This window comes from Macaca nemestrina, chromosome 9 (genome assembly GCF_043159975.1).
Source record: "Macaca nemestrina isolate mMacNem1 chromosome 9, mMacNem.hap1, whole genome shotgun sequence".
Classification (NCBI taxonomy): domain Eukaryota; kingdom Metazoa; phylum Chordata; class Mammalia; order Primates; family Cercopithecidae; genus Macaca; species Macaca nemestrina.
Window position 1 is genome coordinate 125767990 of NC_092133.1, and position 18004 is coordinate 125785993.

Genomic DNA, 18004 nt, shown 5'->3' on the forward strand with positions numbered 1-18004 from the left:
GAGGAAGGATCAGAATTCAGGTGGTCCAAGAACTGAGAGCTACAGTATAGGATGTAAAGGTGCTTATGCAGACAGTGAAGGCAGTTGAGATTCTAACTGGGTTTGGGGCTAGAGAAGATCATGTCTCAAGGTCCCTTGTAGCTCTAACATCACATTATGTGGTTTTATGAAAGTAACCAACAATTAAGTGATGACTTTTTAGTGACATCCAGTGTGTAATATTAGATAACAATTGGTCAAGAATTCCTTCATTTTACTAAAGCAACCCAGTGTTTACCTTCATCCAAACATTGTGTCGTGTCATTGTGGGAAGTGTGATTTGGAAATTAATCTGACCATTTATCATCTGTGTGGTTTCACTTCTCCAAGAGTCTCTTATTTGTAAGGTGGAAATAGTAATGTTGACCTCAACTGTTGCTGAGAGTATGAAATGCTGTCATATATATGAAATGGATACCTAAGATGACCTTCCGGGTACCCACTCCTTTCTGTCTGCTTCTCCCTGTCCATCCCTGGATCCAAACGGGAGTTACTACATTAATAAAACATGTTCCTGTCTCTGGTCCCAGTTGACTAGTCCCAGTGTGGGCACCTGGCCCAGGTGAGGCCAAAAAGCTTCATGAGACAAAGGCAGGTAGTATTTTGCACATGAACTAGAATGAATACAGTTCATCTTTCTCTCCTGGTTGAAATCCTGGAGTGTGAAATACAAACGGTATTAGCTTTCTGAGAGAAGTGGAGTTCATCTACTGACAGGAGCCAGGAAATTCCCTCTTTTGCCTGAATGACAGGGCTGGTTTTCTTAAAAGTATCATGAAATACAGAGTGCAAAAGTTAACAGCAGAGCACCTGACATATTTCATGAGTTTCATAATTGCTGTTACTTTTTAAAAGTGTTGTTATGTAGGATAGAAATTGGGAGTCAAAAGTAATCTACGTGATTTGTCAGACATGACCCGGGAGTGAGAGAGACAGAAACAGAGACAAGACAGAGACAGAGAGAGACAGAGAGACAGATACAGAGAGACAGACAGAGAGAAACAAAGAGAGACAGATACAGAGAGAGAGAGACAAAGAGAGACAGAGGCATAGAAGGACAGAGAGACAGAAAGAGATGGAGAGAGACAGAGATAGACTGAGAGAGAGGGATGGAGGGAGGGAGGAGAAAGAATAGGAACACAGGGAGGGCGGAACAAGATGGCCGAATAGGAACAGCTCCAGTCTCCAACTCCCAGCGCGAGTGACACAGAAGACCGGTGATTTCTGCATTTTCAACTGAGGTACTGGGTTCATCTCACTGGGGAGTGCCAGACGATCGGTGCTGGTCAGCTGCTGCAGCCCGACCAGCGAGAGCTGAAGCAGGGCAACGCATTGCCTCACCTGGGAAGCGCAAGGGGGAAGGGAATGCCTTTTCCTAGCCAGGGGAACTGAGACACACAACACCTGGAAAATCGGGTAACTCCCACCCCAATACTGCGCTTTAAGCAAACAGGCACACCAGGAGATCATATCCCACACCTGGCCGGGAGGGTCCCACACCCACGGAGCCTCCCTCATTGCTAGCACAGCAGTCTGTGATCTACCGGCAAGGCAGCAGCGAGGCTGGGGGAGGGGCGCCCGCCATTGCTGAGGCTTAAGTAGGTAAACAAAGCTGCTGGGAAGCTCAAACTGGGTGGAGCTCATAGCAGCTCAAGGAAACCTGCCTGTCTCTGTAGATTCCACCTCTGGGGACAGGGCAATAACAAACACAGCCGAAACCTCTGCAGACGCAAACGACTCTGTCTGACAGCTTTGAAGAGAGCAGTGGATCTCCCAACATGGAGGTTGAGATCTGAGAAGGGACAGACTCCCTGCTCAAGTGGGTCCCTGACCCCTGAGTAGCCTAACTGGGAGACATCCCCCACTAGGGGCAGTCTGACACCCCACACCTCACAGGGTGGAGTACACCCCTGAGAGGAAGCTTCCAAAGCAAGAATCAGACAGGTACACTCGCTGTTCAGAAATATTCTATCTTCTGCAGCCTCTGCTGCTGATACCCAGGCAAACAGGGTCTGGAGTGGACCTCAAGCAATCTCCAACAGACCTACAGCTGAGGGTCCTGACTGTTAGAAGGAAAACTATCAAACAGGAAGGACACCTACACCAAAACCCCATCAGTACGTCACCTTCATCAAAGACCAGAGGCAGATAAAACCACAAAGATGGGGAAAAAGCAGGGCAGAAAAGCTGGAAATTCCAAAAATAAGAGCACATCTCCCCCGGCAAAGGAGCGCAGCTCATCGCCAGCAACAGATCAAAGCTGGACGGAGAATGACTTTGACGAGATGAGAGAAGAAGGCTTCAGTCCATCAAATTTCTCAGAGCTAAAGGAGGAATTACGTACCCAGTGCAAAGAAACTAAAAATCTTGAAAAAAAAGTGGAAGAATTGATGGCTAGAGTAATTAATGCAGAGAAGGTCCTAAACGAAATGAAAGAGATGAAAACCATGACATGAGAAATACGTGACAAATGCACAAGCTTCAGTAACCGACTCGATCAACTGGAAGAAAGAGTATCTGCGATTGAGGATCAAATGAATGAAATGAAGCGAGAAGAGAAACCAAAAGAAAAAAGAACAAAAAGAAATGAACAAAGCCTGCAAGAAGTATGGGATTATGTAAAAAGACCAAATCTACGTCTGATTGGGGTGCCTGAAAGTGAGGGGGAAAATGGAACCAAGTTGGAAAACACTCTTCAGGATATCATCCAGGAGAACTTCCCCAACCTAGTAGGGCAGGCCAACATTCAAATCCAGGAAATACAAAGAACGCCACAAAGATACTCCTCGAGAAGAGCAACTCCAAGACACATAATTGCCAGATTCACCAAAGTTGAAATGAAGGAAAAAATCTTAAGGGCAGCCAGAGAGAAAGGTCGGGTTACCCACAAAGGGAAGCCCATCAGACTAACAGCAGATCTCTCGGCAGAAACTCTCCAAGCCAGAAGAGAGTGGGGGCCAATATTCAACATTCTTAAAGAAAAGAATTTTAAACCCAGAATTTCATATCCAGCCAAACTAAGTTTCATAAGTGAAGGAGAAATAAAATCCTTTACAGATAAGCAAATGCTTAGAGATTTTGTCACCACTAGGCCTGCCTTACAAGAGACCCTGAAGGAAGCACTAAACATGGAAAGGAACAACCGGTACCAGCCATTGCAAAAACATGCCAAAATGTAAAGACCATCGATGCTAGGAAGAAACTGCATCAACTAACGAGCAAAATAACCAGTAAATATCATAATGGCAGGATCAAGTTCACACATAACAATCTTAACCTTAAATGTAAATGGACTAAATGCTCCAATTAAAAGACACAGACTGGCAAACTGGATAAAGAGTCAAGACCCATCAGTCTGCTGTATTCAGGAGACCCATCTCACACGCAGAGACATACATAGGCTCAAAATAAAGGGATGGAGGAAGATTTACCAAGCAAATGGAGAACAAAAAAAAGCGGGGGTTGCAATACTAGTCTCTGATAAAACAGACTTTAAACCATCAAAGATCAAAAGAGACAAAGAAGGCCATTACATAATGGTAAAGGGATCAATTCAACAGGAAGAGCTAACTATCCTAAATATATATGCACCCAATACAGGAGCACCCAGATTCATAAAGCAAGTCCTTAGAGACTTACAAAGAGACTTAGACTCCCATACAGTAATAATGGGAGACTTCAACACTCCACTGTCAACATTAGACAGATCAACGAGACAGAAAGTTAACAAGGATATCCAGGAATTGAACTCATCTCTGCAGCAAGCAGACCTAATAGACATCTATAGAACTCTCCACCCCAAATCAACAGAATATACATTCTTCTCAGCACCACATCGTATTTACTCCAAAATCGACCACGTAATTGGAAGTAAAGCACTCCTCAGCAAATGTACAAGAACAGAAATTATAACAAACTGTCTCTCAGACCACAGTGCAATCAAACTAGAACTCAGGACTAAGAAACTCAATCAAAACCGCTCAACTACATGGAAACTGAACAACCTGCTCCTGAATGACTACTGGGTACATAACGAAATGAAGGCAGAAATAAAGATGTTCTTTGAAACCAATGAGAACAAAGATACAACATACCAGAATCTCTGGGACACATTTAAAGCAGTGTGTAGAGGGAAATTTATAGCACTAAATGCCCACAAGAGAAAGCAGGAAAGATCTAAAATTGACACTCTAACATCACAATTAAAAGAACTAGAGAAGCAAGAGCAAACACATTCGAAAGCTAGCAGAAGGCTAGAAATAACTAAGATCAGAGCAGAACTGAAGGAGATAGAGACACAAAAAACTCTCCAAAAAATCAATGAATCCAGGAGTTGGTTTTTTGAAAAGATCAACAAAATTGACAGACCACTAGCAAGACTAATAAAGAAGAAAAGAAAGAAGAATCAAATTGACGCAATTAAAAATGATAAAGGGGATATCACCACCGACCCCACAGAAATACAAACTACCATCAGAGAATACTATAAACACCTCTACGCAAATAAACTGGAAAATCTAGAAGAAATGGATAATTTCCTGGACACTTACACTCTTCCAAGACTAAACCAGGAAGAAGTTGAATCCCTGAATAGACCAATAGCAGGCTCTGAAATTGAGGCAATAATTAATAGCCTACCAACCAAAAAAAGTCCAGGACCAGATGGATTCACAGCTGAATTCTACCAGAGGTACAAGGAGGAGTTGGTACCATTCCTTCTGAAACTATTCCAATCAATAGAAAAAGAGGGAATCCTCCCTAACTCATTTTATGAGGCCAACATCATCCTGATACCAAAGCCTGGCAGAGACACAACAAAAAAAGAGAATTTTAGACCAATATCCCTGATGAACATCGATGCAAAAATCCTCAATAAAATACTGGCAAACCGGATTCAGCAACACATCAAAAAGCTTATCCACCATGATCAAGTGGGCTTCATCCCTGGGATGCAAGGCTGGTTCAACATTCGCAAATCAATAAACATAATCCAGCATATAAACAGAACCAAAGACAAGAACCACATGATTATCTCAATAGATGCAGAAAAGGCTTTTGACAAAATTCAACAGCCCTTCATGCTAAAAACGCTCAATAAATTCGGTATTGATGGAACGTACCTCAAAATCATAAGAGCTATTTATGACAAACCCACAGCCAATATCATACTGAATGGGCAAAAACTGGAAAAATTCCCTTTGAAAACTGGCACAAGACAGGGATGCCCTCTCTCACCACTCCTATTCAACATAGTGTTGGAAGTTCTGGCTAGGGCAATTAGGCAAGAGAAAGAAATCAAGGGTATTCAGTTAGGAAAAGAAGAAGTCAAACTGTCCCTGTTTGCAGATGACATGATTGTATATTTAGAAAACCCCATTGTCTCAGCCCAAAATCTCCTTAAGCTGATAAGCAACTTCAGCAAAGTCTCAGGATACAAAATTAATGTGCAAAAATCACAAGCATTCTTATACACCAGTAACAGACAAACAGAGAGCCAAATCAGGAATGAACTTCCATTCACAATTGCTTCAAAGAGAATAAAATACCTAGGAATCCAACTTACAAGGGATGTAAAGGACCTCTTCAAGGAGAACTACAAACCACTGCTCAGTGAAATAAAAGAGGACACAAACAAATGGAAGAACATACCATGCTCATGGATAGGAAGAATCAATATCATGAAAATGGCCATACTGCCCAAGGTAATTTATAGATTCAATGCCATCCCCATCAAGCTACCAATGAGTTTCTTCATAGAACTGGAAAAAACTGCTTTAAAGTTCATATGGAACCAAAAAAGAGCCCGCATCTCCAAGACAATCCTAAGTCAAAAGAACAAAGTTGGAGGCATCACGCTACCTGACTTCAAACTATACTACAAGGCTACAGTAACCAAAACAGCATGGTACTGGTACCAAAACAGAGATAGAGACCAATGGAACAGAACAGAGTCCTCAGAAATAATACCACACATCTACAGCCATCTGATCTTTGACAAACCTGAGAGAAACAAGAAATGGGGAAAGGATTCCCTATTTAATAAATGGTGCTGGGAAAATTGGCTAGCCATAAGTAGAAAGCTGAAACTGGATCCTTTCCTTACTCCTTATACGAAAATTAATTCAAGATGGATTAGAGACTTAAATGTTAGACCTAATACCATAAAAATCCTAGAGGAAAACCTAGGTAGTACCATTCAGGACATAGGCATGGGCAAAGACTTCATGTCTAAAACACCAAAAGCAATGGCAGCAAAAGCCAAAATTGACAAATGGGATCTCATTAAATTAAAGAGCTTCTGCACAGCAAAAGAAACTACCATCAGAGTGAACAGGCAACCTACAGAATGGGAGAAAATTTTTGCAATCTACTCATCTGACAAAGGGCTAATATCCAGAACCTACAAAGAACTCAAACAAATTTACAAGAAAAAAACAAACAACCCCATCAAAAAGTGGGCAAAGGATATGAACAGACATTTCTCAAAAGAAGACATTCATACAGCCAACAGACACATGAAAAAATGCTCATCATCACTGGCCATCAGAGAAATGCAAATCAAAACCACAATGAGATACCATCTCACACCAGTTAGAATGGCGATCATTAAAAAGTCAGGAAACAACAGGTGCTGGAGAGGATGTGGAGAAATAGGAACATTTTTACACTGTTGGTGGGATTGTAAACTAGTTCAACCATTATGGAAAACAGTATGGCGATTCCTCAAGGATCTAGAACTAGATGTACCATATGACCCAGCCATCCCATTACTGGGTATATACCCAAAGGATTATAAATTATGCTGCTATAAAGATACATGCACACGTATGTTTATTGCAGCACTATTCACAATAGCAAAGACTTGGAATCAACCCAAATGTCCATCAGTGACAGATTGGATTAAGAAAATGTGGCACATATACACCATGGAATACTATGCAGCCATCAAAAAGGATGAGTTTGCGTCCTTTGTAGGGACATGGATGCAGCTGGAAACCATCATTCTTAGCAAACTATCACAAGAACAGAAAACCAAACACCGCATGTTCTCACTCATAGGTGGGAACTGAACAATGAGATCACTTGGACTCAGGAAGGGGAACATCACACACAGGGGCCTATCATGGGGAGGGGGGAGGGGGGAGGGGGGAGGGATTGCATTGGGAGTTATACCTGATGTAAATGATGAGTTGATGGGTGCAGCACACCAACATGGCACAAGTATACATATGTAACAAACCTGCACGTTATGCACATGTACACTACAACTTAAAGTATAATAATAATAAATAAATTAAAAAAAAAAAAAAGAATAGGAACACAAACAAAGTAGAGGGGCAAGAAGGCAAGAAGTAACAAATGAGAAGGGTACCCAAGCTGAAAAGATAAACAAGTCTATACAGCCCCTGAAAGATCCAGAACATGCTTCCCCTCCTCCTATTTCCACCCTCTACTTTCAGCTGAGATCTAAGGGGCTTCGGAGAAGACATGATGCCAATGTCAGCTATCTTAAAACCAGAAGGATACAAGAAAAGAGACTTGGTGATCTGGAGCTGAAACACAGCCACAAGGAGCCAGAAAAATGGGGGAGGATGATTCTTGAGCTGAAAAGTGTACCTTATAATTCAGAAACCTTAGTCACCAGGCTCTGAGAACAGATAACAAGAGTGGGAGGAAGGATTGGGGAACAGCATGGGGAAATATTTAATAACGCTTTGGAGTGCTACAGCCTCAGTCGCAATGCTCTTGACAAACTCCCAGCCTTACGGAACCATCAGAAAACCAAAGAACCAACTCACAGGATAAACAGACCCATGTTGTATTTTGCAGTGCACATAGAACTAACATCCAACTGATTTGAGATTTTTGGCGTTGGAAACTATTTTTGCTACTCGGGAGGCTGAGTCAGGAGAATGGCGGGAACCCGGGGGGCGGAGCTTGCAGTGAGCTGAGATCCGGCCACTGCACTCCAGCCCGGGCGACAGAGCCAGACTCCGTCTCAAAAAAAAAAAAAAAAAAAAAAAAAAAAGAAAATCACCTACCACTGGGCATGATTATGTTCAGTCTTCACAGAAATCCGTAAAATGTGGCTCAATTCTGAACATACCCATGTCCTGTCCAAACAGCCCCTCCAAAACTTGCTCCATGGGTTCACTCTATCTCAAGGTCCTTATAGCTCTAAACACAAGTTTAAGAGAAACTGAATTCGCCTTTTAAAAATTTGCTCTATGAGGGACAATGCAAAAAACAAATGTGAATGCTGAAATCGTCTATCCACACTAATGATTCCATATTTATATTTTACATGTTCTCATCAAAATGATGACACAAACATTGTTCAACATTTCTAGAAATTCACAGAGCCCTGAGAAGACATCCTCAAATGCCTCAAGGTCTGTGAGCCCCAGTTTTCGGTTCAGGGAGCCATTTCTCAGTTTGGAACATGGTCAAACTACTTTTTGCTGACACTGTGTGGGAGGAACTGGTTGGGTGAGGGAGAAGCTAGAGGCAGCTGTAATTTAGTAGCCGTGGCAATAGTTGAGGCAGAATATGAATAGGCTAAAAATCTAGGATTGGAAGGAATGGGAGGACTTTTGAAAGAAGGGTGGAAAGCAGGCGGGATTCACAGATCCTCATGGCTCACAAGGGGTGGAGAACTGAGAGAAAAGAAAGAAACAGTGGTTCCAAGTATAAGCCACATAATACATACACATTTAGGTTCCAATGAACCTAATTAGAACTATTGTAATGTAGCAAGACGTTTCTGTGTACAATTGATTGAACAAAAATCTCTAGAAGGACTACTTAGTCCCACTTCAAGTGGGATTTGTAATTAGAAGCCTTGGATCCTGTGTGAGCAGCTGGAGGGCCTTGAGGCCACTATTCCAGGGCCCTCTGTTTCCTCCTCTGTAAAATGGCCAGTGGGGTGGGAGGGTGAATTAGATGCTCACAATCACCCAGCAAACTGACAGAAAGATCTAGGGGAAACCACAATGGCCCCAGACACAAACACATTCTGGAAATCCTTTTCACAAAATGTACCAACTAACATGAACTTAGCTTTTAAAACAGAGAAAGATGAAGTCAGAGATAAGATTTTTGAAAGGTAATTTAAAATAATTGCTACGTTCTCTGCAAACTGAGGTGAGCAGCTTGACTTTCAGAATAAATGGCCACTTACGGCTGTCATGTCCTAACAGGGCCACCTGCACAACCACTTCGATTGTGTGTTTTTCTGTTGCCCCCATACACCGCAGACTGCCCCACATCACAGAAAGAATTTCCACACAAAAGAACCTTTGTTCTGGCACTAGCAGCAGTTGAATTAGATAGTGGTTGGAGATCAGCACATTTATATTACTGTCATACTGAGGTTTGATTTTTCTACTGGCACAAAGTCTTCTAAAACAGAATGGAAAATTACCCCTGTTTACTTCAAAGAGTCATGCTGATTTCCTCGAAATATGCGACACTCCAGTGTTGCTCAGGGCAACTAATCTAATTCACAGAGTTCCTGCCTATGATTGATAGCTTAAGAAAGGGTAAAGTTTATTTGTAATAGACTTTAGATTGGATTATAATAGCTATATAGAAAGACATCAAGCAGTTAGGACAGCAGCCACGGATATGAGATCTGTTTAGCTAGTTGAGAAAAGCCTATTGCGTAAGTTTAAGCTCTGGTGAGAAGTTGCATGTGAGCTATTGGATAACTTCTAAGAAAAAGATTGACTGGAGGCATAGAAATAACTAAACAAATCCAGCTAACGCATTTTCTCACAGTGAACAGATGTCACTACATAAAATTCCATCCAAAGCATTTCATCAAAAGGCTCCCAGACTAGGTTAAAAGTAAGTCAGACACAGGTATTTGGTGTATGGTAGTGCAACAGACAGTCTGAAGGAGATTGGAGATTCCATTAAATCTGCCCAAGACCCCAAATTATATATATATATAAATGAAAATATATATTTATAGAATTGTATGATATATAATTAAAATATAAATATTTACAGTGACATATTACTGTATATAGCTATAATTACTATTGTTTCATTGATTTTGCTTTTGAAGAAAATAAGCAATGGTTTTAAAGACATAGGTTTTCAACTAAAGTAATACCTCCAGATGAATTGTTTATTGAACATAGCTTCCAGTAAACATAAATTTGCTAGCTAAGTCTGCTGTTTGACAGTAATCACTGCTGAGTCACAGAGTGACTCTGATTTCTGATTGCACTCAGAGTTGGTCAGAAGCCCTGGAAAATAACTGCAACATTCATGTTTTCAGTATTTTTTTCCTCAGATGAAATAGACAATTTAGACTATTGGGTTCCTTTTGTATCATGCACATACTTATATCACAGCCACCTGGCATTGTATTTTACTTAATTAACTTCCATATCTGACCCCTACCAGCTTGAACACCTCTGAGAGCAAAGAATGTCTCCATTTTGAGCTCCTGGCCAGGTGCCTGGCATACTCTTAGTATTCAATAAATGTTCATTGAAGGAATTAATAAATGAGTGAATAAGTGCTTTCTTCAATTTTTGCTGATCTTCACACATCAAAACCTAATACAGTTGTAAAAAGTCATTGCAGGGGATGAGAATATGTCACCCTAACATATGCCATTTTGGCATAAAGATTATTTAGAGCTGAAGGCAATTGAGAATCAACAGATGCAGGAAGAGTTATCTACCTACCTAAAAGTAGGGCACTAATTTCCCTTTGTGAGGGTGTTCCCTCTGCCCTTGCCAGAAAGAGGAAAAATTCTTATCATTGACTGGGCATTGACACTGAGACAAGTCTGTAAACTGATCTTACTAAAATAACTATTATTTTCCATCAGTTCCACTATATCAAGCTTGCTCAACCCACTGCCCATGGGCCACACAGGATGGCCTTGAATGTGCTCCAACACAAATTTGTAAACTTTCTGAAAATGAGATGTTTTGGCAATTTTTTTTTTTTTTTTAGCTCATCGGTTAGCATTAGTGTCAGTGTATTTTATGTGTGGCCCAAGACAAATTCTTTTTCTTCCAGTATGGCCCAGGGAAGCCAAAAGATTGGACATCTCTTCCCAATACATTTCCTAGTAAATCAATTCCCCACAATTTGTTGTTCCTCGAAGCCCTAACAATATTTCCTTTGCTAAAAGGGCATAAAAGCCTGAGTCTGCTTCTTTGAATTTTACTTCTTTTCTGCGAACACCAATACATATAGCTATCAATACAAATTGGGTTTTTCTCCTATTAATCAACCTTTTGTTACTATAATTTGCAGGCCACTAGGTACTGAACCCAAGAGGGTATTTTTTCTTTGATATCATTATTTTTATTCTTATTTCTTTTTATATTCATCAACAAAATCTTTGTCCTGGCTGTACTGACTTTATTTCTCATTCTTTATTTCCTCTTTTAACATTTCAAAGTATAATGGAAAAGTAACAAACTTCTACCTTGGTCACATGGGATGCTGTTTAAAGACGCTTTCTTCTTGTTAATATCTCAACCCAGAAAACAAACTCGAAAAGTCTCTGCTTCTTACCCCACCTTTATTATATCCTTTACTTTTTCATATTGGAGGACTGCAAAGCACATTTTCACCTTTATATTACTTTTGTCTGTTATCCTGTCAATTTTCACTGTCTTGGAGAACTTTTCATTATAGATTTGGCAATTTTCTTCTTTCCAAAGCCTCCTCTAAATTCTCTTTGCTTAGGTGTATGGGGACCAGTATCTTAAAAGGGACATTTGGCAAAGGAGCTTCTCATTTGTCACTCACTTTGCCCTGCTAAAGTGTAATTTTTTTTTTTGGTAGACACAGGATCCTGCTCTGTCACTCAGGCTGGTATACAGTGGTGTGATCTCAGCTCACTCCAGCCTTGACCTCCTGGTCTCAAGTGTTTCTCCCATCTCACCCTCCTGAATAGCTAGTACTACAGGCACATGCCACCATACCTGGCTAATTTTTATGTTTTTTTGTTTGTTTGTTTTGTAAAGATTGGGTCCCTGCTTTGTTGCCCAGGCTGGTCCCAAATGCCTGGCCTCAAGCAATCCTCCTGCCTCAGCCTCCCAAAGTGCTGGGATTACAGGCAAGAGCCACTGCACCTGGCCTAAAGTATAATTTTTAAAAAGTTAAAAACCTGATTCTCATTCCTCTCCATCAATCATCTGGCAAGGATCACCACAACAGATCATAAAACGAAATCCCATTTTTGCAAATAATGTTGAATGGCTTAGTGGCTTTGCATGAACAAGAATCAAAAACAAATACATGCACAAAACCCCAAAAATAGAGAGGATAAAAGAACCTAAAGTAACAGAGAGCCGGGTGCGGTGGCTCAAGCCTGTAATCCCAGCACTTTGGGAGGCCGAGACAGGCGGATCACAAGGTCAGGAGATCGAGACCATCCTGGCTAACCCGGTGAAACCCCGTCTCTACTAAAAAATACAAAAAACTAGCCGGGCGAGGCGGCGGGCGCCTGTAGTCCCAGCTACTCGGGAGGCTGAGGCAGGAGAATGGCATAAACCCGGGAGGCAGAGCTTGCAGTGAGCTGAGATCCGGCCACTGCACTCCAGCCTGGGTGACAGAGCGAGACTCCGTCTAAAAAAAAAAAAAAAAAAAAAAAAGAAACAGTCAGCAAAGTTAAAATTCTAATAATTGTTAATATTCAGTATGGGAGCCAAGAAAAGGCAGAACTGGGCTTGCACAGTCCGTGAAGCGTCGTGCTCAGGCAACGCATTTTAATCAGGCTTCTAGGTGAGTCCACTTGAGTATCTTTTTTTTTTTTTTTGAGACAGAGTCTTGCTCTGCCGCTCAGGCTAGAGTGCAGTAACGTAATCTCGGCTCACTGCTGCACCTCCACCTCCTGGGTTCAAGCAATTCTCTGCCTCAGCCTCCCGAGTAGCTGGGATTACAGGCACGTGCCACCACACCCAGCTAATTTTTATATTTTTAGTAGAGTCGAGGTTTCACCACCTTGGCCAGGCTAGTCTTCAACTCCTGACCTCGTGATCCACCCACCTTGGCCTCCCAAAGTGCTGGAATTACAGGTGTGAGCCACCATACCCGGCCCACTTTGGTGTCTTACTGCAGCCTCCAAAATACCCAAGGTATAATTTTTAAAATGTTAAAAACATACATCTCATGCATACATAAAAATTAACGTTTGAGATTTTATCCAACTCAATCAATGAAAGAATTAGTAAGATTCTAAGACATATTCAAAGAGACTTTGAAGAACAGAGATCTAGTCAGTTAAGAATACTAAAATAAATTTACTAATAGACACAAAATGTGTTAATATCTTATGGGGCAATGAAATGTAATATTTGAGATCTTTTGTAACAAGCTGAAATGAATGGTTTCTCTAGTAGAACAAAGTTTATTTGCATCACTGCAGGCAAGAATTATTTGCATTTCTATCAGCTTTCTGCATGTTAACTTCCTCCTTTATAGAGCTGGAAAATTGCCTAGATAATAAAAAGTCAGTCAAGCTGGGCACGGTGGCTCACACCTATAATCCCAGCACTTCGGGAGGCTGAGGCTGGCGGATCACAAGATCGAGACCATCCTGGCCAACATGGTGAAACCCCATCTCTACTAAAAATACAAAAATTAGCTGGCCATCATGGCACGTGCCTGTAGTCCCAGCTACTCAGGAGGCTGAAGTAGGAGAATCATTTGAACCCGGGAGGCGGATGTTGCAATGAACTGAGATGGTGCCACTGCACTTCAGCCTGGCAACACTTAAAAAAAAAAAAAAAAAAAAAAAAAGTCAGTCAAAGGTGCATAGTCCCATAGAACCCCCAGAGGATTTTGCCAACCCTTTGCTGGAAGGACACTCAATAATCTCTTTTGCTCATTTCCAAGTCTTGGACAATTTTTCCTGATACCCTTTGAAAATCAGAGTGATCTTCCATCCCTCCTAATTTTCCTCTCTCCTTTTCTTGTTTTTTCACTCTTCAGATATTATTGATCATTTTCTGCATTCTAGATCAGCACTGACCAGTAGAACTTTCTGTGATGATAGAAATGTTCTGTGTCTATGCATCTATTAACCACATGTGGCTTCTGAGCATTGGAAATGTGGCTGGTGTGACTCAGGAATTTTTAATTCAATAAATTTCAACTGACTTAAATGTACAGTCACATGTGGTGGTGGCTACTGTAAGGAAGGGGACTATTCTAGCTACTGTGTGGGATTCATCACAATGTAAGCTATTGTTTCCTCCCACCCATTTTTCCCCTCCAAGGCTTACATGCTTATAGAGAAGCTAAGGTTTGTATGAAAATCACCGTTCTAGAAGGTAGCAGATGAACAGTATGGCATGCTCTGTGAACTCAGAAGGGAGATGGCTTCTAGCTGGGGTGATCTGTAAAGGCTTTTGACAATGCTGGGTAAGACTCAGACTCGCTAAGATGTCAGAGAAAGACATTCTGGAGGAGGAAACTGCAGAGCAAAAGGAAGGAGGCGGGTGGGTGCAACTTATGTTTTTGAATGACGGGGTTGCCCTGGTGGCTCAGAGCATCCAATTTAAGTAGGCAGGCTGTAAAATCTCCAGTTAGAAAAGAAAGGGGCTTGAAACAAACAGAAAAGTCCTTTGAAAATCGCTTAGGAACTTCAGACTTTCTCCTATAAGTGATGGGGAAACACTGAAGCCTTTATGTTGGGGGGCGGACATAACCAGATTTTTCTTTCCAAAAGTCACCATGGACACAGTGTGGAAGATGGATTGGAAGGCAGTAGCCGCCGAGGTTCATGATGCTGGTTGGAAGTCTTTTCAAATCATCCTTGTGAGAGGTAATGGGAGCCTGCACTAGAATGACAACCAATAAGATAGGGTTACATCCATTTGGGATTACTATAGCCCAGGAATAGACTTACTTTTCTATGAATTAGAGTGGATACATACATACATACATACATACATACATACATTTTATAACACATTTTTCAAGTGCTTTTCAGGCAGAACAGCGATAGGAGTAAACCTGGACATGACAATCCCAAATGATAAATACTAAGAAGTATTTTAGTTTCCAAACCCAGCTCTGTGAGTTTCTATGTGGTTTTAAGAGCAGGCCTTTGAGGACCTCCACAGGGTCAGCTCTGGGCAAAACTGTGAAAGATTAAGTTTTCTTTAGAAGCATTCAGGATTTTTCCTATTTATCCTGCATAATTAACATGTGATGATTATTGATGATTTATTATGTACCCAACATGTCATTACGAATTTTAATACTTCATTAGTTTTCTATGGCTGCTATAATCATTTACTATCAAGATTTAGTGGCTTAAAATAACACAATTTTATTTGATAGTTCTGTAGATTAGAAGTTTGATACAGTTACCGTGGGGCCAAAATCAAGGTGTTGGCAGGGCTGTGTTTATTTCTGGAATCTCTAAGGGGAACATTTTCTTTCCTTTTCCAGCTTCTAGAGGCCACCCGCATTCCTTGGTTCATGGCCCCTTTTTTCATCTTCAAAGATAGCAATGCCAGGCCAGTTCTTCACATCACACTGGCCTCTCTCTGCATCCCTCTTCCACTTAGAAGGACCCTTCTGATTACACTGGGCCCACACAGATACTCCAGTATAATCTTGTTTAAAATCAGCCGATTAGCAACCTTAATTCCATCTGCAAACTTAGTTCCCCTTTGCCATCTCAAGGTCCTTAATAGTAATCAAAGCTGCAAAGCCCCTTTTGACATATAAGGCAACACCAACATATTTATAGATGCTTGGGTTTAGGACATGGGCATCTTTGAGGGACATTCTTCTGACTACCCCAAATATTTCACTTAATCCTCACCATACTATTACTATTATTATTTCCATTTTCCAGAGCCTCACGACCCTAGGACTATCACTCTTCTACGCTATAAATAGTGAACCTAACACTGAATGGAGTTAGATGCAATGACCCCTACAACACACAGATGTTATAGTAGCCAGGCTAGGATTTGAACCTATGTCTCCTGTGATGGATCTTTTAACCACTCAACTGTACTAATTCTCACGGATGTCACTTTTTCCCTGCCTCCCCCTTTTCTCCCTGAGAGTATTCATCTTTCTGTGATACCCCCTCAAAACAATACAGCAAGCAAAGATGTAAAACTTGAATTTTTTAAATACAGTGGCTTAAATGGTGCATTCAGTGGTGCCCAGGGACACTTGCCTTTGTAAAGGGTAAGAAGTGTTCAAGTTGCTGGGCAAGGCGGCTCATGCCTATAATCCCAGCACTTTGGGAGGCCGAGGCAGGGGGTGTTGCTTGAGCCCAGGGGTTGCTTGAGCCCAGGAATTTGAGACCAGCCTGGGCAGCATAGTGAGGCCCTGTCACTACAAAATTTTTAAAAATTAGCCAGGCATGGTGGTGCATGCGTATGGTTCCAGCTATTTAGGAGGCTAAGGTGTAAGGATCACTTGAGCCCAGAAGGTGGAGGCTGCAGTCAGCTGTGATAGCACCATTGCACTCCAGCCTGTGCAACAGAGTGAGACCCTGTCTCAAACAAACAAACAAACAAACAAACAAACAAAAACAAAAAAAACGAGTCAAGGTAGATAACACTCGAGCTAAAGAAACTGAAGGAAAATCTGACAAATTCAGGAGGGACATTTTGAGCTGGAGAGTTTCTCAGCACTTCTGGGGCATAGCTGTTTATCTGCTTTGCTTATTGTAGGGAGTGCCTGGACCCCAGGACAAAGGCTTTTGAGAATCAGAGGTGACAAGGTTTTGAGAGTGTTATCTCAGAGTAAGGTCAGATAGTGCCTTGCTGTCCTTCTTGTCCCAGGAGCCATCCACTTATAATATCAAAAGGCAGAATGGCCACATGTATTTAAAATTAGCTCTGACTTAACAAACTAAGTTTATTTTTTAAAAAGAGAGAAAAGCTAAAATGCTAGTATAAGTTGCATCCCAAGTATGGGCACAAGAAATGATTAGATGTGCTCATTATGGCAGTTCAGGAGTATCAGGCACATATTTCAGTGAGAGCTCATCTTTTGAAAGAGAGCCTTGTTTTAGCTAAAACAGGTATTATTCTACGGCCCATTTATTTTGCCTTGGCCTCCTCTGCCTGCTCCTTTGCCTTCTGGGTTGTGGTTCATTTCTTTATGTGAGCGCTGGTTATCCAGGTGTGTTTACCTTGTGAAAGTCATTGAGCTGTATGGTCTTTTTTTTTTTTTTTTTTTGAGATGGGGTCTCACTCTGTTGTCCAGGCTAGAGTGCAGTGGCACGATCTCAGCTCATTGCAACCTCTGCCTCAGCCTTCCGAATAGCTGGGATTACAGGCGCCCACCACCATGTCTGGCTAATTTTTGTATTTTTTTAGTAGAGACAGGGTTTCACCATATTGGCCAGGCTGGTCTCAAACTCCTGACCTCATGATCCACCTGCCTCAGCCTCCCAAAGTGCTGGGATTATAGGCATGAGCCATTGTGCCCAGCCTACGGTCAAGATTTGTGTGCTTTTCTGTATGTGTGCTATACTAATACAACTTTTAAAAACTATGATATATTTTAACTTTAAAAAGAGAAAAAAGAGGGCAGGTCCTCAAAAGCTAAGTTATTCTTAAAAGAAAATCTAAGGCTGGGCATGGTGGTATACACTTGTAATCCCAGCTGCTCAGGAGGCTGAGATGGGAGGATTGCTTGAGCTCAGTAGTTTGGGATCAGGTGGGCAAAATAGCGAGACTCTGTCTCTAAAAAGTAAAGAAATATATAAATAAATGGAAAAAAATCTATAAAGGGAACACATCATATCAATCATTAAGGTTTACCAAAGAGTCACATAATTTTTTTTTTTTTTTTTTTTTTTTTGAGACGGAGTCTCACTCTGTCACCCAGGCTGGAGTGCAGTGGCCGGATCTCAGCTCACTGCAAGCTCCGCCTCCCGGGTTCACGCCATTCTCCTGCCTCAGCCTCCCGAGTAGCTGGGACTACAGGCGCCCGCCGCCTCGCC